Genomic DNA, 26,652 nt, shown 5'->3' on the forward strand with positions numbered 1-26,652 from the left:
TGAAAGACCCAATCACATGAATCAAAAACATGCCCAATCACATGTTTTTATCACATGCCCAATCACATTGATCAGCTTTCCAATCACAACAGCAGTTCAGAAACCCTGACACAAACATCTCCCATGACATCACACACCGTCTCCCAGATCAGAGGATGATGTCCCATGAAAATCATCAAGGCCTATCTAATCAGCTGGACATCAAAATGCACTCCAATAAGTATTATGACATCAATTATCCCATGAAGAACCTCACTGGTACATCCGAGCTCTCCCATGAAAGACCCATTTCCATCGATGAATCAAAAACATTATTTTGCAATGGGATGTTTTTATCACACACGTCATTTTGGACATCAACCGTCTCCCATTTATCAAGCTTTCCATTATAACCTTTTCCCGGTGAACAGAAACCCCCATGACACAAACACGTCTCCCATGACATCACACACCGTGTCCCATGACATCACACACGTCTCCCATGACATCACACACGTCTCCCATGACATCACACACCGTCTCCCATGACATCACACACCGTCTCCCATGACATCACACACCGTCTCCCATGACATCATACACGTCTCCCATGACATCACACACGTCTCCCATGACATCACACTCCATCTCCCATGACATCACACCCACACCACACACGTTCCCATGACATCACACACCATCTCCCATGACATCACACACCCATGACATCACACACATCACCCATGACATCACACACCGTCACCCATGACATCATACACGTCTCCCATGACATCACACACGTCTCCCATGACATCACACACCGTCTCCCATGACATCACACACGTCTCCCATGATACAGTAAAACCAACAGAAACTGCAGTGACAAATCCTGTGGATTCATTCAAGGGCACTGTTCTACTTTATGGACGTGGATCTGCATAGTCTACCTCAGCATAATGCTGATTTAAGTAGCTATGAAAAACATCCGTTCTGTGTTTAAATACTCGCCTACTCAAGATGATACCAACCCATTTACCTGATGTGAATGTAAAATGACAAAACATTGGGCTCACACAGAAAAATATTCATTTTAACAACCTCTTCAGTATTTCCACTACTGTACCTGGTATCACTCTGGTGGCTGAGAGAAGAGGATACTGCCAGGTCTGTAGTGTAGCTAATGCCTGGTCAAACACTGCCCTCTAGTGGACAAATGGGAACATTCTCGTCTACCAGCTGTTTAACGTAACAACATTACTCTCCTGTACATATCATATGATCAGTTAATTAACCGGTTGTGGTTAAACAAGGAAACTGGGAGGTACAGTACCAGTCAAACGTTTGGACACCTACTCATTCCAGGGTTTTTCTTTAGTTTGACTATTTTCTACATTGTAGAATAATAGTGAAGACATCAAAACTATGAAATAACACACATGGAATCATGTCGTAACCAAAAAAAGTATTTGAGCCAATCAGTTGTGTTGTGACAAGGTAGGGGTGGTATACAGAAGATGGCCCTATTTGGTAAAACACCAAGTCCATATTATGGAAAGAACAGCTCAAAAAAGCAAAGAGAAACGACAGACCATCATTACTTTAAGACATGAAGGTCAGTCAATACGAAACATTTCAAGAACTTTGAAAGTTTCTTCAAGTGCAGTCCCAAAAACCTATCTTGGGCTTTGATGAAACTGGCTCTCATGAGAACCACCACAGAACAAGAAGACCCAGAGTTACCTCTGCTGCAGAGGATAAGTTCATCAGAGTTAACTGCACCTCAGATTGAAGCATTTATTTGGACTGCAGAGTTCAAGTAACAGACACATCAACATCAACTGTTCAGAGGAGACTGCGTGAATCAGGCCTTCATGGTCGAATTGCTGCAAAGAAACCACTACTAAAGGACACCAAGAAAAGAAGATGAGACTTGCTTGGGCCAAAAAACACAAGCAATGGATATTAGTCCGGTGGAAATCTGTCCTTTGGTCTGATGAGTCCAAATTGGAGATGTTTGGTTCCAACCGCCGTGTCTTTGTGAGACACAGAGTAGGTGAATGGATGATCTCTGTATGTGTGGTTCACACCGTGAAGCATGGAGGAGGAGGTGCGATGGTGCTTTGCTGGTGACACTGTCACTTGAATGAGTAGGTGACTCCACATTTTTGACTGACATGTTTGAGCTACAGACTTCTGGGTAGATACCAACTATTAGTCTGTGTGATTTAAAGGGGTTAGAAGTCCAAGAAACAGCCATCACTAACATAGAGAGGGAACAGCCATCACTAACATAGAGAGGGAACAGCCATCACTAACATAGAGAGGGAACAGCCATCACTAACATAGAGAGGGAACAGCCATCACTAACATAGAGAGGGAACAGCCATCACTAACATAGAGAGGGAACAACCATCACTAACATAGAGAGGGAACAGCCATCACTAACATAGAGAGGGAACAACCATCACTAACATAGAGAGGGAACAGCCATCACTAGCATACGAGAGGGAACAGCCATCATTAACATAGAGAGGGAACAGCCATCACTAACATAGAGAGGGAACAGCCATCACTAACAGAGAGGGAACAGCCATCGCTAACATAGAGAGGCTGCTGCCAACATACTGACTCAAATTTCTGGCCCCTTTAATAAAGGGATCACAAGCCACTTTAAACAATGCCACTTCATATAATGTTTACATACCCTATATTATTAATCTCATATGTATATACTGTACACTATACCATCTACTGCATCTTGTTTACATACCCTACATTATTAATCTCATATGTATATACTGTCCTCTATACCATCTACTGCATCTTGTTTACATACCCTACATTACTCATCTCATATGTATATACTGTACACTATACCATCTACTGCATCTTGTTTACATACCCTACATTATTAATCTCATATGTATATACTGTACTCTATACCATCTACTGCATCTTGTTTACATACCCTACATTATTAATCTCATATGTATATACTGTACACTATACCATCTACTGCATCTTGTTTACATACCCTACATTATTAATCTCATATGTATATACTGTACACTATACCATCTACTGCATCTTGTTTACATACCCTACATTACTCATCTCATATGTATATACTGTACACTATACCATCTACTGCATCTTGTTTACATACCCTACATTACTCATCTCATATGTATATACTGTCCTCTATACCATCTACTGCATCTTGTTTACATACCCTACATTACTCATCTCATATGTATATACTGTCCTCTATACCATCTACTGCATCTTGTTTACATACCCTACATTACTCATCTCATATGTATATACTGTCCTCTATACCATCTACTGCATCTTGTTTACATACCCTACATTACTCATCTCATATGTATATACTGTACTCTATACCATCTACTGCATCTTGTTTACATACCCTACATTACTCATCTCATATGTATATACTGTCCTCTATACCATCTACTGCATCTTGTTTACATACCCTACATTACTCATCTCATATGTATATACTGTACTCTATACCATCTACTGCATCTTGTTTACATACCCTACATTATTAATCTCATATGTATATACTGTACTCTATACCATCTACTGCATCTTGTTTACATACCCTACATTATTAATCTCATATGTATATACTGTACTCTATACCATCTACTGCATCTTGTTTACATACCCTACATTACTCATCTCATATGTATATACTGTCCTCTATACCATCTACTGCATCTTGTTTACATACCCTACATTATTAATCTCATATGTATATACTGTCCTCTATACCATCTACTGCATCTTGTTTACATACCCTACATTATTAATCTCATATGTATATACTGTACTCTATACCATCTACTGCATCTTGTTTACATACCCTACATTATTCATCTCATATGTATATACTGTACTCTATACCATCTACTGCATCTTGTTTACATACCCTACATTACTCATCTCATATGTATATACTGTACTCTATACCATCTACTGCATCTTGTTTACATACCCTACATTATTAATCTCATATGTATATACTGTACTCTATACCATCTACTGCATCTTGTTTACATACCCTACATTACTCATCTCATATGTATATACTGTACTCTATACCATCTACTGCATCTTGTTTACATACCCTACATTACTCATCTCATATGTATATACTGTACTCTATACCATCTACTGCATCTTGTTTACATACCCTACATTACTCATCTCATATGTATATACTGTACTCTATACCATCTACTGCATCTTGTTTACATACCCTACATTACTCATCTCATATGTATATACTGTACTCTATACCATCTACTGCATCTTGTTTACATACCCTACATTACTCATCTCATATGTATATACTGTCCTCTATACCATCTACTGCATCTTGTTTACATACCCTACATTACTCATCTCATATGTATATACTGTACTCTATACCATCTACTGCATCTTGTTTACATACCCTACATTACTCATCTCATATGTATATACTGTACTCTATACCATCTACTGCATCTTGTTTACATACCCTACATTACTCATCTCATATGTATATACTGTCCTCTATACCATCTACTGCATCTTGTTTACATACCCTACATTACTCATCTCATATGTATATACTGTACTCTATACCATCTACTGCATCTTGTTTACATACCCTACATTACTCATCTCATATGTATATACTGTACTCTATACCATCTACTGCATCTTGTTTACATACCCTACATTATTAATCTCATATGTATATACTGTACCTCTATACCATCTACTGCATCTTGTTTACATACCCTACATTATTAATCTCATATGTATATACTGTACCTATACCATCTACTGCATCTTGTTTACATACCCTACATTACTCATCTCATATGTATATACTGTACTCTATACCATCTACTGCATCTTGTTTACATACCCTACATTACTCATCTCATATGTATATACTGTCCTCTATACCATCTACTGCATCTTGTTTACATACCCTACATTACTCATCTCATATGTATATACTGTACACTATACCATCTACTGCATCTTGTTTACATACCCTACATTACTCATCTCATATGTATATACTGTCCACTATACCATCTACTGCATCTTGTTTACATACCCTACATTACTCATCTCATATGTATATACTGTCCTCTATACCATCTACTGCATCTTGTTTACATACCCTACATTACTCATCTCATATGTATATACTGTCCACTATACCATCTACTGCATCTTGTTTACATACCCTACATTACTCATCTCATATGTATATACTGTACTCTATACCATCTACTGCATCTTGTTTACATACCCTACATTACTCATCTCATATGTATATACTGTACTCTATACCATCTACTGCATCTTGTTTACATACCCTACATTATTAATCTCATATGTATATACTGTCCACTATACCATCTACTGCATCTTGTTTACATACCCTACATTACTCATCTCATATGTATATACTGTACTCTATACCATCTACTGCATCTTGTTTACATACCCTACATTATTAATCTCATATGTATATACTGTACACTATACCATCTACTGCATCTTGTTTACATACCCTACATTACTCATCTCATATGTATATACTGTCCTCTATACCATCTACTGCATCTTGTTTACATACCCTACATTACTCATCTCATATGTATATACTGTACTCTATACCATCTACTGCATCTTGTTTACATACCCTACATTACTCATCTCATATGTATATACTGTCCTCTATACCATCTACTGCATCTTGTTTACATACCCTACATTACTCATCTCATATGTATATACTGTCCTCTATACCATCTACTGCATCTTGTTTACATACCCTACATTACTCATCTCATATGTATATACTGTCCTCTATACCATCTACTGCATCTTGTTTACATACCCTACATTACTCATCTCATATGTATATACTGTCCTCTATACCATCTACTGCATCTTGTTTACATACCCTACATTACTCATCTCATATGTATATACTGTCCTCTATACCATCTACTGCATCTTGTTTACATACCCTACATTACTCATCTCATATGTATATACTGTCCTCTATACCATCTACTGCATCTTGTTTACATACCCTACATTACTCATCTCATATGTATATACTGTCCTCTATACCATCTACTGCATCTTGTTTACATACCCTACATTACTCATCTCATATGTATATACTGTCCTCTATACCATCTACTGCATCTTGTTTACATACCCTACATTACTCATCTCATATGTATATACTGTCCTCTATACCATCTACTGCATCTTGTTTACATACCCTACATTACTCATCTCATATGTATATACTGTACTCTATACCATCTACTGCATCTTGTTTACATACCCTACATTACTCATCTCATATGTATATACTGTCCTCTATACCATCTACTGCATCTTGTTTACATACCCTACATTACTCATCTCATATGTATATACTGTCCTCTATACCATCTACTGCATCTTGTTTACATACCCTACATTACTCATCTCATATGTATATACTGTACTCTATACCATCTACTGCATCTTGTTTACATACCCTACATTACTCATCTCATATGTATATACTGTCCTCTATACCATCTACTGCATCTTGTTTACATACCCTACATTACTCATCTCATATGTATATACTGTACTCTATACCATCTACTGCATCTTGTTTACATACCCTACATTACTCATCTCATATGTATATACTGTACACTATACCATCTACTGCATCTTGTTTACATACCCTACATTACTCATCTCATATGTATATACTGTCCTCTATACCATCTACTGCATCTTGTTTACATACCCTACATTACTCATCTCATATGTATATACTGTACTCTATACCATCTACTGCATCTTGTTTACATACCCTACATTACTCATCTCATATGTATATACTGTCCTCTATACCATCTACTGCATCTTGTTTACATACCCTACATTACTCATCTCATATGTATATACTGTCCTCTATACCATCTACTGCATCTTGTTTACATACCCTACATTACTCATCTCATATGTATATACTGTACTCTATACCATCTACTGCATCTTGTTTACATACCCTACATTACTCATCTCATATGTATATACTGTACTCTATACCATCTACTGCATCTTGTTTACATACCCTACATTACTCATCTCATATGTATATACTGTACTCTATACCATCTACTGCATCTTGTTTACATACCCTACATTACTCATCTCATATGTATATACTGTACTCTATACCATCTACTGCATCTTGTTTACATACCCTACATTACTCATCTCATATGTATATACTGTACTCTATACCATCTACTGCATCTTGTTTACATACCCTACATTACTCATCTCATATGTATATACTGTCCTCTATACCATCTACTGCATCTTGTTTACATACCCTACATTACTCATCTCATATGTATATACTGTCCTCTATACCATCTACTGCATCTTGTTTACATACCCTACATTACTCATCTCATATGTATATACTGTACTCTATACCATCTACTGCATCTTGTTTACATACCCTACATTACTCATCTCATATGTATATACTGTCCTCTATACCATCTACTGCATCTTGTTTACATACCCTACATTACTCATCTCATATGTATATACTGTACTCTATACCATCTACTGCATCTTGTTTACATACCCTACATTACTCATCTCATATGTATATACTGTACTCTATACCATCTACTGCATCTTGTTTACATACCCTACATTACTCATCTCATATGTATATACTGTCCTCTATACCATCTACTGCATCTTGTTTACATACCCTACATTACTCATCTCATATGTATATACTGTACTCTATACCATCTACTGCATCTTGTTTACATACCCTACATTACTCATCTCATATGTATATACTGTCCTCTATACCATCTACTGCATCTTGTTTACATACCCTACATTACTCATCTCATATGTATATACTGTACTCTATACCATCTACTGCATCTTGTTTACATACCCTACATTACTCATCTCATATGTATATACTGTACTCTATACCATCTACTGCATCTTGTTTACATACCCTACATTACTCATCTCATATGTATATACTGTACTCTATACCATCTACTGCATCTTGTTTACATACCCTACATTACTCATCTCATATGTATATACTGTACTCTATACCATCTACTGCATCTTGTTTACATACCCTACATTACTCATCTCATATGTATATACTGTACACTATACCATCTACTGCATCTTGTTTACATACCCTACATTATTAATCTCATATGTATATACTGTACTCTATACCATCTACTGCATCTTGTTTACATACCCTACATTACTCATCTCATATGTATATACTGTACTCTATACCATCTACTGCATCTTGTTTACATACCCTACATTACTCATCTCATATGTATATACTGTACTCTATACCATCTACTGCATCTTGTTTACATACCCTACATTACTCATCTCATATGTATATACTGTACTCTATACCATCTACTGCATCTTGTTTACATACCCTACATTACTCATCTCATATGTATATACTGTACTCTATACCATCTACTGCATCTTGTTTACATACCCTACATTACTCATCTCATATGTATATACTGTCCTCTATACCATCTACTGCATCTTGTTTACATACCCTACATTACTCATCTCATATGTATATACTGTCCTCTATACCATCTACTGCATCTTGTTTACATACCCTACATTACTCATCTCATATGTATATACTGTACTCTATACCATCTACTGCATCTTGTTTACATACCCTACATTATTAATCTCATATGTATATACTGTACTCTATACCATCTACTGCATCTTGTTTACATACCCTACATTACTCATCTCATATGTATATACTGTACTCTATACCATCTACTGCATCTTGTTTACATACCCTACATTACTCATCTCATATGTATATACTGTCCTCTATACCATCTACTGCATCTTGTTTACATACCCTACATTACTCATCTCATATGTATATACTGTCCTCTATACCATCTACTGCATCTTGTTTACATACCCTACATTACTCATCTCATATGTATATACTGTCCTCTATACCATCTACTGCATCTTGTTTACATACCCTACATTACTCATCTCATATGTATATACTGTCCTCTATACCATCTACTGCATCTTGTTTACATACCCTACATTACTCATCTCATATGTATATACTGTCTCTATACCATCTACTGCATCTTGTTTACATACCCTACATTACTCATCTCATATGTATATACTGTCCTCTATACCATCTACTGCATCTTGTTTACATACCCTACATTACTCATCTCATATGTATATACTGTCCTCTATACCATCTACTGCATCTTGTTTACATACCCTACATTACTCATCTCATATGTATATACTGTCCTCTATACCATCTACTGCATCTTGTTTACATACCCTACATTACTCATCTCATATGTATATACTGTCCTCTATACCATCTACTGCATCTTGTTTACATACCCTACATTACTCATCTCATATGTATATACTGTCCTCTATACCATCTACTGCATCTTGTTTACATACCCTACATTACTCATCTCATATGTATATACTGTCCTCTATACCATCTACTGCATCTTGTTTACATACCCTACATTACTCATCTCATATGTATATACTGTACTCTATACCATCTACTGCATCTTGTTTACATACCCTACATTACTCATCTCATATGTATATACTGTACTCTATACCATCTACTGCATCTTGTTTACATACCCTACATTACTCATCTCATATGTATATACTGTCCTCTATACCATCTACTGCATCTTGTTTACATACCCTACATTACTCATCTCATATGTATATACTGTACTCTATACCATCTACTGCATCTTGTTTACATACCCTACATTACTCATCTCATATGTAGATACTGTACTCTATACCATCTACTGCATCTTGTTTACATACCCTACATTACTCATCTCATATGTATATACTGTCCTCTATACCATCTACTGCATCTTGTTTACATACCCTACATTACTCATCTCATATGTATATACTGTACTCTATACCATCTACTGCATCTTGTTTACATACCCTACATTACTCATCTCATATGTAGATACTGTACTCTATACCATCTACTGCATCTTGTTTACATACCCTACATTACTCATCTCATATGTATATACTGTCCTCTATACCATCTACTGCATCTTGTTTACATACCCTACATTACTCATCTCATATGTATATACTGTACTCTATACCATCTACTGCATCTTGTTTACATACCCTACATTACTCATCTCATATGTATATACTGTACTCTATACCATCTACTGCATCTTGTTTACATACCCTACATTACTCATCTCATATGTATATACTGTACTCTATACCATCTACTGCATCTTGTTTACATACCCTACATTACTCATCTCATATGTATATACTGTACTCTATACCATCTACTGCATCTTGTTTACATACCCTACATTACTCATCTCATATGTAGATACTGTACTCTATACCATCTACTGCATCTTGTTTACATACCCTACATTACTCATCTCATATGTATATACTGTCCTCTATACCATCTACTGCATCTTGTTTACATACCCTACATTACTCATCTCATATGTAGATACTGTACTCTATACCATCTACTGCATCTTGTTTACATACCCTACATTACTCATCTCATATGTATATACTGTCCTCTATACCATCTACTGCATCTTGTTTACATACCCTACATTACTCATCTCATATGTAGATACTGTCCTCTATACCATCTACTGCATCTTGTTTACATACCCTACATTACTCATCTCATATGTATATACTGTACTCTATACCATCTACTGCATCTTGTTTACATACCCTACATTACTCATCTCATATGTATATACTGTACTCTATACCATCTACTGCATCTTGTTTACATACCCTACATTACTCATCTCATATGTATATACTGTCCTCTATACCATCTACTGCATCTTGTTTACATACCCTACATTACTCATCTCATATGTATATACTGTACTCTATACCATCTACTGCATCTTGTTTACATACCCTACATTACTCATCTCATATGTATATACTGTACTCTATACCATCTACTGCATCTTGTTTACATACCCTACATTACTCATCTCATATGTATATACTGTACTCTATACCATCTACTGCATCTTGTTTACATACCCTACATTACTCATCTCATATGTATATACTGTACTCTATACCATCTACTGCATCTTGTTTACATACCCTACATTACTCATCTCATATGTATATACTGTACTCTATACCATCTACTGCATCTTGTTTACATACCCTACATTACTCATCTCATATGTATATACTGTACTCTATACCATCTACTGCATCTTGTTTACATACCCTACATTACTCATCTCATATGTATATACTGTACTCTATACCATCTACTGCATCTTGTTTACATACCCTACATTACTCATCTCATATGTATATACTGTCCTCTATACCATCTACTGCATCTTGTTTACATACCCTACATTACTCATCTCATATGTATATACTGTACTCTATACCATCTACTGCATCTTGTTTACATACCCTACATTACTCATCTCATATGTATATACTGTACTCTATACCATCTACTGCATCTTGTTTACATACCCTACATTACTCATCTCATATGTAGATACTGTACTCTATACCATCTACTGCATCTTGTTTACATACCCTACATTACTCATCTCATATGTATATACTGTACTCTATACCATCTACTGCATCTTGTTTACATACCCTACATTACTCATCTCATATGTAGATACTGTACTCTATACCATCTACTGCATCTTGTTTACATACCCTACATTACTCATCTCATATGTAGATACTGTACTCTATACCATCTACTGCATCTTGTTTACATACCCTACATTACTCATCTCATATGTAGATACTGTACTCTATACCATCTACTGCATCTTGTTTACATACCCTACATTACTCATCTCATATGTATATACTGTACTCTATACCATCTACTGCATCTTGTTTACATACCCTACATTACTCATCTCATATGTATATACTGTACTCTATACCATCTACTGCATCTTGTTTACATACCCTACATTACTCATCTCATATGTATATACTGTACTCTATACCATCTACTGCATCTTGTTTACATACCCTACATTACTCATCTCATATGTATATACTGTACTCTATACCATCTACTGCATCTTGTTTACATACCCTACATTACTCATCTCATATGTATATACTGTCCTCTATACCATCTACTGCATCTTGTTTACATACCCTACATTACTCATCTCATATGTATATACTGTACTCTATACCATCTACTGCATCTTGTTTACATACCCTACATTATTAATCTCATATGTATATACTGTCCTCTATACCATCTACTGCATCTTGTTTACATACCAATAACATTACTCATCTCATATGTAGATACTGTCCTCTATACCATCTACTGCATCTTGTTTACATACCCTACATTACTCATCTCATATGTATATACTGTCCTCTATACCATCTACTGCATCTTGTTTACATACCCTACATTACTCATCTCATATGTATATACTGTCCTCTATACCATCTACTGCATCTTGTTTACATACCCTACATTACTCATCTCATATGTATATACTGTCCTCTATACCATCTACTGCATCTTGTTTACATACCCTACATTACTCATCTCATATGTATATACTGTCCTCTATACCATCTACTGCATCTTGTTTACATACCCTACATTACTCATCTCATATGTATATACTGTGTACTCTATACCATCTACTGCATCTTGTTTACATACCCTACATTACTCATCTCATATGTATATACTGTCCTCTATACCATCTACTGCATCTTGTTTACATACCCTACATTAACTTCGGCAAGTCTTAAGCATCACTCTGTCTTTAATGACGGACAGCCAGCATCACTCCGTTAACACCTCACCCTGACAGACAAGACACAGAGACAGACTTTAAACAGCTGGAGACTCAGTGCAGGCTGATAGAACTTGGTTCTATCTCTGCAAATCTAGTGTTGACAGGCTGATATATGACAGAGAACAATATATATATATATATTAGAGTAGAAGCCAATTAATCTAGCTAGCATTAAACGTATCTTATAAAAACAATCAATCATAATCACTAGTTATAACTCCACAGGGTTGATGATATTACTAGTTTATCTAGCGTGTCCTGCGTTGCATATAATCGATGCAACGCTGGGGGATGATTTAACAAAAGAGCATTTGCGAAAAAAGCACAATCGTTGGACGACTGTAGCTAGCCATAAACCTCAATGCCTTTCTTAAAATCAATAATATCAGAAATCAATATATTTTTAAACCTGCATATTTAGCTAAAAGAAATCCAGGTTAGCAGGCAATATTAACCAGGTGAAATTGTGTCATTTCTCTTGCGTTCCTTACATGCAGAGTCGGGGTATATGCAACAGTTCGGGCAGCCCGGCTCATTGCGAACTAATTTGCCAGAATTTTACGTAATTATGACATAACATTGAAGGTTGTACAATGTAACAGCAATATTTAGACTTAGGGATGACACCCGTTAGATAAAATACCGAATGGTTCCGTATTTCACTGAAAGAATAAACATCTTGTTTTCGAGATGATAGTTTCCGGATTCGACCATATTAATGACCTAAGGCTCGTATTTCTGTGTGTTATTATGTTATAATTAAGTCTATGATTTGATAGAGCAGTCTGACTGAGCGATGGTAGGCAGCAGCAGGCTCGTAAGCATTCATTCAAACAGCACTTTTGTGTGTTTTGCCAGCAGCTCTTCGCAAGCACAGCACTGTTTATGACTTCAAGCCTATAAGCCTAATGGCTGGTGTAACCGATGTGAAATGGCTAGCTAGTTAGCTGGGTGTGCGCTAATAGTGTTTCAAACGTCACTCGCTCTGAGACTTGGAGTAGTTATTCCCCTTGCTCTGCAAGGGCCGCGGCTTTTGAGGGTGGCTGTTGTCGATGTGTTCCTGGTTCGAGCCCAGGTAGGGGCGAGGAGAGGGACGGAAGCTATACTGTTACACTAGTCCTATAAATACTATATTAACTACAACCTAAAACCTCTTACCTGGGAATATTGAAGTCTCATGGTAAAAGGAACCTCCAGCTTTCATATGTTCTCATGTTCTGAGCAAGGAACTGAAACGTTAGCTTTACATGGCACATATTGCACTTTTACTTTCTTCTCCAACACTTTATTTTTGCATTATTTAAACCAAATCGAACATGTTTCATTATTTATTTGAGGCTAAATTTATTTCTATTGATGTATTATATTAAGTTAAAATAAGTGTTCATTCAGTATTGTTGTAATTGTCATTATTACCAATAAAAATATCTTTAAAATTGGCCGATTAATCGGTATCGGCTTTTTTGGTCCACCAATAATCGGTATCGGTGTTGAAAAATCATATTCGGTCGACCTCTAGTCTGGGCGTATTGTGATGGAAGGTGTGGTGTGTGTTTTTGGTGTTTGGTAAAGTGTGGCGTTGAGTGAGAAAGGAAATGGTTGCAAACCAATATGTGTCTGTGAGCAGGGGTTTTGAGAGAGAAAGGAAATGGTTGCAAACCAATATGTGTCTGTGAGCAGGGGTTTTGAGAGAGAAAGGAAATGGTTGCAAACCAATATGTGTCTGTGAGCAGGGGTTTTGAGAGAGAAAGGAAATGGTTGCAAACCAATATGTGTCTGTGAGCAGGGGTTTTGAGAGAGAAAGGAAATGGTTGCAAACCAATATGTGTGAGCAGGGGTTTTGAGAGAGAAAGGAAATGAAACCAATATGTGTCTGTGAGCAGGGGTTTTGAGAGAGAAAGGAAATGGTTGCAAACCAATATGTGTCTGTGAGCAGGGGTTTTGAGAGTTTTCAATTTTGTGCAGATATGGCATATACATGTTGAAATAAATTAAACATGCAGTTGATTTGTTTTCCTATCATATTGGAACGGTCCCCAACCCTAGACGCCCGCCTGAACAACCCATACACTAAAGATAAGCCTGTTTCATGGGCTGTAAGCTGCCTACACGCAGCCGAAACAGGAAGATGCATGTGGTCAGAGACCTAGAGCAGCACCGCTCCCTCTAGATTCTGCCTGGCAGGGTTGGTCCTGCAAAGCCTCCTGATGGGAGAGCATAATATACAAGGAAATTCTCAAAGCTGCTAATGAGAACCTTGATGACCTTGTACCTAGCCGGTGGGGATTACGGTGGGGGCCCCCACCCAGGCAGTGGCAGTGCTGGCAACACTAGCTGCAGTAACCCATGGGGAGGGGGTCACACTCGGACATTCAGAAAGGGGGTATATTATTGTGGCCTTGGTGACACAAAATGATCAGATGGTCTGATTGCACAGAGATGCTTTGGGGAAATGGTCACAAGGGGGAACCAGCGTGTGGGTGTTTCAGGGAAAGGATCTGATCTCCATCACCTAGGACTTGACAATGGTTAATCAAATCTCACATTTTTGCTCAATCTTTCATGCTTTCTCAAACAGCTGCAACTGTATATGCATTCATAAATCAGGTCCTTTCTTGAGTTGGGCTCTGGGATGTGACAACCGTCTGAGCTTATGATTGATTGTGGGGGAAAGAGGTGGGTTGAGTGAGTGAGTGAGTGAGTGAGTGAGTGAGTGAGTGAGTGAGTGAGTGAGTGAGTGAGTGAGTGAGTGAGTGAGTGAGTGAGTGAGTGAGTGAGTGAGTGAGTGAGTGAGTGAGTGAGTGAGTGTCCACACACATGATGTTATGTTAGGGACAACATAGGAGGAGTCACAATAATTGTTTGCTAAAATGATATTTGCTTGACAAAAATGTAATGCAATGGCAATCCTGGTTCTAGGTAACAATCCTGGTTCTAGGTAACAATCCTGGTTCTAGGTAACAATCCTGGTTCTAGGTAACAATCCTGGATAGAGGTAACAATCCTGGATAGAGGTAACAATCCTGGTTAGAGGTAACAATCCTGGTTAGAGGTAACAATCCTGGTTATATATAACAATCCTGGTTCTAGGTAACAATCCTGGTTCTAGGTAACAATCCTGGATAGAGGTAACAATCCTGGATAGAGGTAACAATCCTGGTTCTAGGTAACAATCCTGGTTCTAGGTAACAATCCTGGTTATAGGTAACAATCCTGGTTATAGGTAACAATCCTGGTTCTAGGTAACAATCCTGGTTATAGGTAACAATCCTGGTTAGAGGTAACAATCCTGGTTCTAGGTAACAATCCTGGTTAGAGGTAACAATCCTGGTTAGAGGTAACAATCCTGGTTATATATAACAATCCTGGTTCTAGGTAACAATCCTGGTTAGAGGTAACAATCCTGCTTAGAGGTAACAATCCTGGTTAGAGGTAACAATCCTGGTTATATATAACAATCCTGGTTATAGGTAACAATCCTGGTTATATATAACAATCCTGCTTAGAGGTAACAATCCTGGTTATATATAACAATCCTGGTTATAGGTAACAATCCTGGTTATAGGTAACAATCCTGGTTAGAGGTAACAATCCTGGTTATATATAACAATCCTGGTTATAGGTATAACAATATAACCTGGTTATATATAACAATCCTGGTTATATATAACAATCCTGGTTATATATAACAATCCTGGTTAGAGGTAACAATCCTGGTTATATATAACAATCCTGGTTATAGGTAACAATCCTGGTTATATATATCAATCCTGGTTATATATAACAATCCTGGTTATAGGTAACAATCCTGGTTATATATAACAATCCTGGTTATATATAACAATCCTGGTTATAGGTAACAATCCTGGTTATATATAACAATCCTGGTTAGAGGTAACAATCCTGGTTATATATAACAATCCTGGTTATAGGTAACAATCCTTTGCACAAACTGCCAACATTATTACACATATTAATTGTTAATGATGGAAATGAAGATAGGCAAGATGTTTGAATATATACACTACCACTCAAAGGTTTGGGGTCATTTCGAAATGTCCTTGTTTTGGAAAGAAAAGCACATTTTTGGTCCATTAAAATAACATCAAATTGATCAGAAATACAGTGTAGACATTGGTAATGTTGTAAAAGACTATTGCAGCTGGAAACTGCAGATTTTTTATAATGGAAAATCTACATAGGCGTATAGAGGACCATAATAAGCAACCATCACTCCTGTGTTCCAATGGCACGTTTTGTTAGCTAATCCAAGTGATTAAAGAATCAATAAAACTGGCCTGCATTAGACTAGTTGAGTAACTGAAGCATTAGCATTTGTGGGTTCGATTACAGGCTCAAAATGCCCAGAAACAAATAACTTTCTTCTGAAACTCGTCAGTCTATTCTTGTTCAGAGAAATGAAGGCTATTCCATGTGAGAAACAGGCAAGAAACTGAAGATCTCATACAAGAACCTGGAACAGTTTGCAGCACCTGGCTTCACCCTACTGGAATCTAAAGTAAAATGTCTACTGTTTGCTGATGATCTGGTGCCTCTGTCCCCAACCGAGGAGAGCCTACAGCAGCACCTAGATCATCTGCACAGATTCTGACAGACCCTGGTCCCTGACAGTAAAATCTCAGAAACACAAAAATAATGATGTTCCACAAAAGTTCCAGTTGCCAGGACCACAAATACAAATTCCATCGGGACACTGTTCCCCTATAGAGCACACAAATAAACTATACATACCTCTGCCTCAACATCAGCGCCACAGGTAACTTCCACAAAGCTGTGAATGATCTGACAGACAAGGCAAGAAGGGTCTTCTACTCCATCAAAAGGAACATAAAATTCTACATACCAATTAGGATCTGGGAAACAATACTTGAATCAGTTATAAAACACGTTGCCCTTTATGGTTGTGAGGTCTGGGGTCTGCTCACCAACCAAGACTTCACCAAATGGGACAAACTCAGATTACACAGATCCACAAAGAATTTGAAAACAAACCCAATTTTGAAAAAACTCCCATATCTACTGGGTGAAATTCCACAGTGTGACATCACAGCAACAAGATTTGTGACCTGTTGCCACGAGAAAAGGGCAACCAGTGAAGAACAAACACCATTGTAAATACAACCCATATTTATGCAGATTTATTTTCCCTTGTGTCCTTTAACCATTTGTTCATTGTTAAAACACTGTGTATATATTTGACATTTGTAATGTCTTTGTTTTGAAACTTCTGTATGTGTGATGTTTACTGTTAATTTGATTGTTTATTTCACTTTATATATTATCTACTTCACTTGCTTGCTTATTATATTATTATGGCATATATTATTGCTTTGGCAATGTTAACACGTTTCCCATGCCGATAAGGCCCTTGAATTGAATTGAAATTGAATTGAGAGAGAGAGAGAGAGAGAGAGAGAGAGAGAGAGAGAGAGAGAGAGAGAGAGAGAGAGAGAGAGAGAGAGAGAGAGAGAGAGAGAGAGAGAGAGAGAGACAGAGACAGAGAAAGTGAGAGAGAAAGTGAGAGAGCAAGAGAGAGAGCAAGAGAGAGAGCAAGAGAGAGAGCAAGTGAGAGAGCAAGAGAGAGAGAGAGCGAGAGAGAGAGAGAGAGAGAGAGAGAGAGAGAGAGAGAGAGAGAGAGAGAGAGAGAGAGAGAGAGAGAGACAGAGACAGAGAAAGTGAGAGACAGAGACAGAGAAAGTGAGAGACAGAGAGAGAGCAAGAGAGAGAGCAAGAGAGAGAGAGAGAGAGAGAAAGTGAGAGAGACAGAGAGAAAGTGAAAGAGAGAGAGAGAAAGTGAGAGAGAGACAGAGAGAAGAGAGAGAGAGAGACAGAGAGAAAGTGAGAGAGAAGAGAGAAAGTGAGAGAGACAGAGAGAGAGAGACAGAGTGAGAGGGAGAGAGAGAGACAGAGAGAGACAGAGAGAGAGAGACAGTGAGAAGAGAGACAGTGAGAGAAGAGAGAGGGAGAGAGAGAGACAGAGAGAGAAAGTGAGAGAAGAGAGAGAGAGAGAGACAGAGAGAGACAGTGAGAGGAGAGAGAGAGACAGAGAGAGAGAGAGAGAGAGAGAGAGAGAGAGAGAGAGAGAGAGAGAGAGAGAAGAGAGAAAGTGAGAGAAGAGAGAAAGTGAGAGACAGAGAGAGCAAGAGAGAGAGCAAGAGAGAGAGAGAGAAGAGAGAAAGTGAGAGAAGAGAGAAAGCGAGAGAGACAGAGAAAGTGAAAGAGAGAGACAGAGAGAGAGAAAGTGAGAGAGAGACAGAGAAGAGAGAGAGAGACAGAGAGAAAGTGAGAGAGAAGAGAGAAAGTGAGAGAGACAGAGAGACAGACAGAGTGAGAGGGAGAGAGAGAGACAGAGTGAGAGGGAGAGAGAGAGACAGAGAGAGAAAGTGAGAGAAGAGAGAGAAAGTGAGAGAAGAGACAGAGGGGAGAGAGAGAGAGAGAGAGAGAGAGAGACAGTGAGAGAAGTGAGAGAGAGACAGAGAGAGACAGTGAGAGAAGAGAGAGAAAGACAGAGAGAGACAGTGAGAGAAGAGAGAGACAGTGAGAGAGAGGGAGAGAAGTGGGGCATATAGAATTGTATCTATCAGAGTTTTACTTGTTTTTTATTTTACGGAAACGTTTTATGTCATAATCTGTATGAGTTTGAATTGCCTCAGACAGAGATGTCTCCCAAATGGTACCCTATTCCCTACGCCCTATTCCCCCCTGTGGGCCCTGGTCTAAAGTAGTGCACTACCCCTATGAGCCCTGGTCTAAAGTAGTGCACTACCCCTATGGGCCCTGGTCTAAAGTAGTGCACTACCCCTATGGGCCATGGTCTAAAGTAGTGCACTACCCCTATGGACCCTGGTCTAAAGTAGTGCACTACCCACTACCCCTATGGACCCTGGTCTAAAGTAGTGCACTACCCCTATGGGCCCTGGTCTAAAGTAGTGCACTACCCCTATGGGCCCTGGTCTAAAGTAGTGCACTACCCCTATGGGCCCTGGTCTAAAGTAGTGCACTTTATAGGGAATAGGGGGCCATTTGGGAGACATTCTCAGACACAAAGACAGTTGTAACTCAACAGCTGCTGCCCACACTTCTTTAGTTCCCAGGCCAGAGGGCCCCAAAGCACCTCTGGAGAAACACAGGAGAGAAAGAACACACTCATTCCCCATTTCCTCCCCCCTTTCCCCTTCTTCCACACTAACAGATTTACATGACCTTATAGAAACGTCCACATAATAATTCACATTTTCTGTTGCTGCCGGGTTATTTTCCTGCTGTGAGAAACTGGTCAAACAAAATTAGTATATAATATTTAATATAATAATATTTTTGTCATTGTGTCTGCCTTAAAAGGAACGGAATCTGCTGAGACTGTTTCCTTCCTCTTTAACAAACATGTTGCTAGGAACATCAGACTATGTTTTTTTATTTATTTGTATTTATTTCACCTTTATTTAACCAGGTAGGCTAGTTGAGAACACCTTTATTTAACCAGGTAGGCTAGTTGAGAACACCTTTATTTAACCAGGTAGGCTAGTTGAGAACACCTTTATTTAACCAGGTAGGCTAGTTGAGAACACCTTTATTTAACCAGGTAGGCTAGTTGAGAACACCTTTATTTAACCAGGTAGGCTAGTTGAGAACACCTTTATTTAACCAGGTAGGCTAGTTGAGAACACCTTTATTTAACCAGGTAGGCTAGTTGAGAACACCTTTATTTAACCAGGTAGGCTAGTTGAGAACACCTTTATTTAACCAGGTAGGCTAGTTGAGAACACCTTTATTTAACCAGGTAGGCTAGTTGAGAACACCTTTATTTAACCAGGTAGGCTAGTTGAGAACACCTTTATTTAACCAGGTAGGCTAGTTGAGAACACCTTTATTTAACCAGGTAGGCTAGTTGAGAACACCTTTATTTAACCAGGTAGGCTAGTTGAGAACAGGTTCTCATTTGCAACTGCGACCTGGCCAAGATAAAGCATAGCAGTGTGAACAGACAGCACAGTGTTACACATGGAGTAAACAATTAACATGTCAATAACACAGTAGAAAAAAAGGTCTATATACAATGTGTGCAAAAGGCATGAGGAGGTAGGCGAATAATTACAATTTAGCAGATTAACACTGGAGTGATAAATGATCAGATGGTCATGTACAGGTAGAGATATTGGTGTGCAAAAGAGCAGAAAAGTAAATAAATAAAAACTGTGGGGATGAGGTAGGTGAAAATGGGTGGGCTATTTACCAATAGATTATGTACAACTGCAGCGATCGGTTAGCTGCTCAGATAGCAGATGTTTGAAGTTGGTGAGGGAGATAAAAGTCTCCAACTTCAGCGATTTTTGCAATTTGTTCCAGTCACAGGCAGCAGAGTACTGGAACGAAAGGCGGCCGAATGAGGTGTTGGCTTTAGGGATGTACATACCAACATCTTCAAATCTGTGAAAAGCAACCAATGACAAAGACCAATTTCATGACACATGCTTTTCAGTTGCTTTAGGTTTAGACCCAGACCTGGGTACTATTTGAAATCATTGTATTTTTCTATTTATTTTGTTGCATCAGGCAAACTCAATCAAGCACAGTTAAAGTGCAAACCCCGCCCCCCTGGCACTCCAGGCAGGCTAAAGGAACAACCTGGTCTCATAGACTAGACGTAAGATAGTAGATGTAAATCCACAAACAGTGAAATTAGCATGATATGTTACTTTTGGTATGGTTACATAAGATAGATGGTTACTTAAAGCAAAGATGAAAGTAGGGTGGTTGGTCGGGCGTATAATGCGAACGTCTAGCAACCCAAAGGCTGAGAGTTCAAATCTCATTACTTACTACTTTGCAACTACTTAGGATGTTAGCTAACCTTTCCCTTAACCCTTTAACCTAACTCCTAAACATTTCCCTAACTTTAACCCTAACCCCTAGCCTAGCTAACATCAGCCACCTAGCTAACATTAGCCACCTAGCCACCTAGCTAACATCAGCCACCTAGCTAACATCAGCCACCTAGCTAACATCAGCCACCTAGCTAACATTAGCCACCTAGCCACCTAGCTAACATCAGCCACCTAGCTAACATCAGCCACCTAGCTAACATCAGCCACCTAGCCACCTAGCTAACATCAGCCACCTAGCCACCTAGCTAACATCAGCCACCTAGCCACCTAGCTAACATCAGCCACCTAGCTAACATTAGCCACCTAGCCACCTAGCCACCTAGCCACCTAGCCACCTAGCTAACATCAGCCACCTAGCTAGAATTCGTGACAATTCTTAACATATCATACTAAACAGAGTGTCTCAGATTTACATACAGAATAATATGAAATGCTCTGAGACCAGGTTGAAAGGAAACACGTGACCAAACCTCCTTAAATGTGATCCACACAGCCAACTTGGAGTTTGAGCTCTTCCATATCTCTGACCTGCAGTACATGAGTCATGGTTCCTCTTGAGCAGCTAGCGTGAAGACAGACACAACAGATGTGTTGTGGTAGAGAGTGAGTGACTGAGTGAGTGAGTGAGTGAGTGAGTGAGTGAGTGAGTGAGTGAGTGAGTGACAGAGACAGACAGAGACAGAGAGAAGAGAGAGACAGAGAGAGACAGAGAGAAGAGAGAGAAGAGAGAGACAGAGAGAGACAGAGAGAAGACAGAGACAGAGAGAAGAGAGAGACAGAGAGAGAGTGAGAGAGACAGAGAGAAGAGAGAGACAGAGAGAGAGTGAGAGAGACAGAGAGAGTGAAGAGAGAGACAGAGAGAGAGAAGAGAGAGACAGAGAGAGAGAAGAGAGAGACAGAGAGAGAGAAGAGAGAGACAGAGAGAGAGAAGAGAGAGACAGAGAGAAGAGAGAGAGACAGAGAGAAGAGAGAGAGAGACAGAGAGAAGAGAGAACAGACAGAGAGAAGAGAGAGACAGAGAGAAGAGAGAGACAGAGAGAAGAGAGAGACAGAGAGAAGAGAGAGACAGAGAGAAGAGAGAGACAGAGAGAAGAGAGAGACAGAGAGAAGAGAGAGACAGAGAGAAGAGAGAGACAGAGAGAAGAGAGAGACAGAGAGAAGAGAGAGACAGAGAGAAGAGAGAGACAGAGAGAAGAGAGAGACAGAGAGAAGAGAGAGACAGAGAGAAGAGAGAGACAGAGAGAAGAGAGCGACAGAGAGAAGAGAGAGACAGAGAGAAGAGAGAGACAGAGAGAGAGAGAGAGAGAGAGAGAGAGTTTGTCACCCTTGGTGAACATAACTCAGAGAAAATGCATATCACATGTGGCGTTTCACAAGGTTTGACTTTGGGTCCGTGTGCATGTTACTTTTTAGCAGCATTATCAGAAGGAACGGCATTGATTTTTATTGCTATTGAGACGATACACAACTTTACATTTCTGTGTCAACAGAGGATTTTTAGCTTCACGGATCAATTACGAGACTGTATTAGAGATTTAGAAACTTTGATGGCTCACAATTTCCTCCAGCTAAATCAAGATAAGACCAGGGTACTTGTTATTGGAGCCAAAGCACAGAGAGAATCTGGCCACACATTATAATTCACAGGCAATAAAGATAAAACACATGGTAAGAAACCGGGGTGTTAATTTAGATTCTGTACTCAATTGTGCATCACACATTAGGAATGTGACCAAAATAGATTTTTACCGCCTGAGGAACATTGCCACGGTGCAGATGTTTCTCTCTCAGGCTGATACAGAGAGACTCATCCATTACAAGCCGGCTTGACTACTGCAATACTCTCCTGTCTGGTCTACCCAAGATAGCCATTGGTCAACTGCATAACATACAGAATATGTACTGATCAGACGGAGAACAGACATTACACCAGTTTTAACATCTCTGTACTGGCTGCCTGTCAGTTTTAGAATACATTATAATATAATATATATTAATATAATAATATAATATTCTTCAATTGGTTTTGAAATCAATCCATGATTGATATCAGACCTGCTTTAAGTACCCAGTAGGTCCCTCAGGTCCTCTGGCCTTTTAACTACCCTGAATACATATCAGAGATGCTTTATGTACCCAGTAGGTCCCTCAGGTCCTCTGGCCTTTTAACTACCCTGAATACATATCAGAGATGCTTTATGTACCCAGTAGGTCCCTCAGGTCCTCTGGCCTTTTAACTACCCTGAATACATATCAGAGATGCTTTATGTACCCAGTAGGTCCCTCAGGTCCTCTGGCCTTTTAACTACCCTGAATACATATCAGAGATGCTTTATGTACCCAGTAGGTCCCTCAGGTCCTCTGGCCTTTTAACTACCCTGAATACATATCAGAGATGCTTTATGTACCCAGTAGGTCCCTCAGGTCCTCTGGCCTTTTAACTACCCTGAATACATATCAGAGATGCTTTATGTACCCAGTAGGTCCCTCAGGTCCTCTGGCCTTTTAACTACCCTGAATACATATCAGAGATGCTTTATGTACCCAGTAGGTCCCTCAGGTCCTCTGGCCTTTTAACTACCCTGAATACATATCAGAGATGCTTTATGTACCCAGTAGGTCCCTCAGGTCCTCTGGCCTTTTAACTACCCTGAATACATATCAGAGATGCTTTATGTACCCAGTAGGTCCCTCAGGTCCTCTGGCCTTTTAACTACCCTGAATACATATCAGAGATGCTTTATGTACCCAGTAGGTCCCTCAGGTCCTCTGGCCTTTTAACTACCCTGAATACATATCAGAGATGCTTTATGTTATGTACCCAGTAGGTCCCTCAGGTCCTCTGGCCTTTTAACTACCCTGAATACATATCAGAGATGCTTTATGTTATGTACCCAGTAGGTCCCTCAGGTCCTCTGGCCTTTTAACTACCCTGAATACATATCAGAGATGCTTTATGTACCCAGTAGGTCCCTCAGGTCCTCTGGCCTTTTAACTACCCTGAATACATATCAGAGATGCTTTATGTACCCAGTAGGTCCCTCAGGTCCTCTGGCCTTTTAACTACCCTGAATACATATCAGAGATGCTTTATGTACCCAGTAGGTCCCTCAGGTCCTCTGGCCTTTTAACTACCCTGAATACATATCAGAGATGCTTTATGTACCCAGTAGGTCCCTCAGGTCCTCTGGCCTTTTAACTACCCTGAATACATATCAGAGATGCTTTATGTACCCAGTAGGTCCCTCAGGTCCTCTGGCCTTTTAACTACCCTGAATACATATCAGAGATGCTTTATGTACCCAGTAGGTCCCTCAGGTCCTCTGGCCTTTTAACTACCCTGAATACATATCAGAGATGCTTTATGTACCCAGTAGGTCCCTCAGGTCCTCTGGCCTTTTAACTACCCTGAATACATATCAGAGATGCTTTATGTACCCAGTAGGTCCCTCCTCTGGCCTTTTAGGTCCTCTGGCCTTTTAACTACCCTGAATACATATCAGAGATGCTTTATGTACCCAGTAGGTCCCTCAGGTCCTCTGGCCTTTTAACTACCCTGAATACATATCAGAGATGCTTTATGTACCCAGTAGGTCCCTCAGGTCCTCTGGCCTTTTAACTACCCTGAATACATATCAGAGATGCTTTATGTACCCAGTAGGTCCCTCAGGTCCTCTGGCCTTTTAACTACCCTGAATACATATCAGAGATGCTTTATGTACCCAGTAGGTCCCTCAGGTCCTCTGGCCTTTTAACTACCCTGAATACATATCAGAGATGCTTTATGTACCCAGTAGGTCCCTCAGGTCCTCTGGCCTTTTAACTACCCTGAATACATATCAGAGATGCTTTATGTACCCAGTAGGTCCCTCAGGTCCTCTGGCCTTTTAACTACCCTGAATACATATCAGAGATGCTTTATGTACCCAGTAGGTCCCTCAGGTCCTCTGGCCTTTTAACTACCCTGAATACATATCAGAGATGCTTTATGTACCCAGTAGGTCCCTCAGGTCCTCTGGCCTTTTAACTACCCTGAATACATATCAGAGATGCTTTATGTAGGTCCCAGGTCCTCTGGTCCCCCAGGTCCTCTGGCCTTTTAACTACCCTGAATACATATCAGAGATGCTTTATGTACCCAGTAGGTCCCTCAGGTCCTCTGGCCTTTTAACTACCCTGAATACATATCAGAGATGCTTTATGTACCCAGTAGGTCCCTCAGGTCCTCTGGCCTTTTAACTACCCTGAATACATATCAGAGATGCTTTATGTACCCAGTAGGTCCCTCAGGTCCTCTGGCCTTTTAACTACCCTGAATACATATCAGAGATGCTTTATGTACCCAGTAGGTCCCTCAGGTCCTCTGGCCTTTTAACTACCCTGAATACATATCAGAGATGCTTTATGTACCCAGTAGGTCCCTCAGGTCCTCTGGCCTTTTAACTACCCTGAATACATATCAGAGATGCTTTATGTACCCAGTAGGTCCCTCAGGTCCTCTGGCCTTTTAACTACCCTTCTGAATACATATCAGAGATGCTTTATGTACCCAGTAGGTCCCTCAGGTCCTCTGGCCTTTTATACATATCAGAGATGCTTTATGTACCCAGTAGGTCCCTCAGGTCCTCTGGCCTTTTAACTACCCTGAATACATATCAGAGATGCTTTATGTACCCAGTAGGTCCCTCAGG

The sequence above is a fragment of the Oncorhynchus gorbuscha genome, linkage group LG17 (genome assembly GCF_021184085.1).
Source record: "Oncorhynchus gorbuscha isolate QuinsamMale2020 ecotype Even-year linkage group LG17, OgorEven_v1.0, whole genome shotgun sequence".
NCBI lineage: Eukaryota > Metazoa > Chordata > Actinopteri > Salmoniformes > Salmonidae > Oncorhynchus > Oncorhynchus gorbuscha.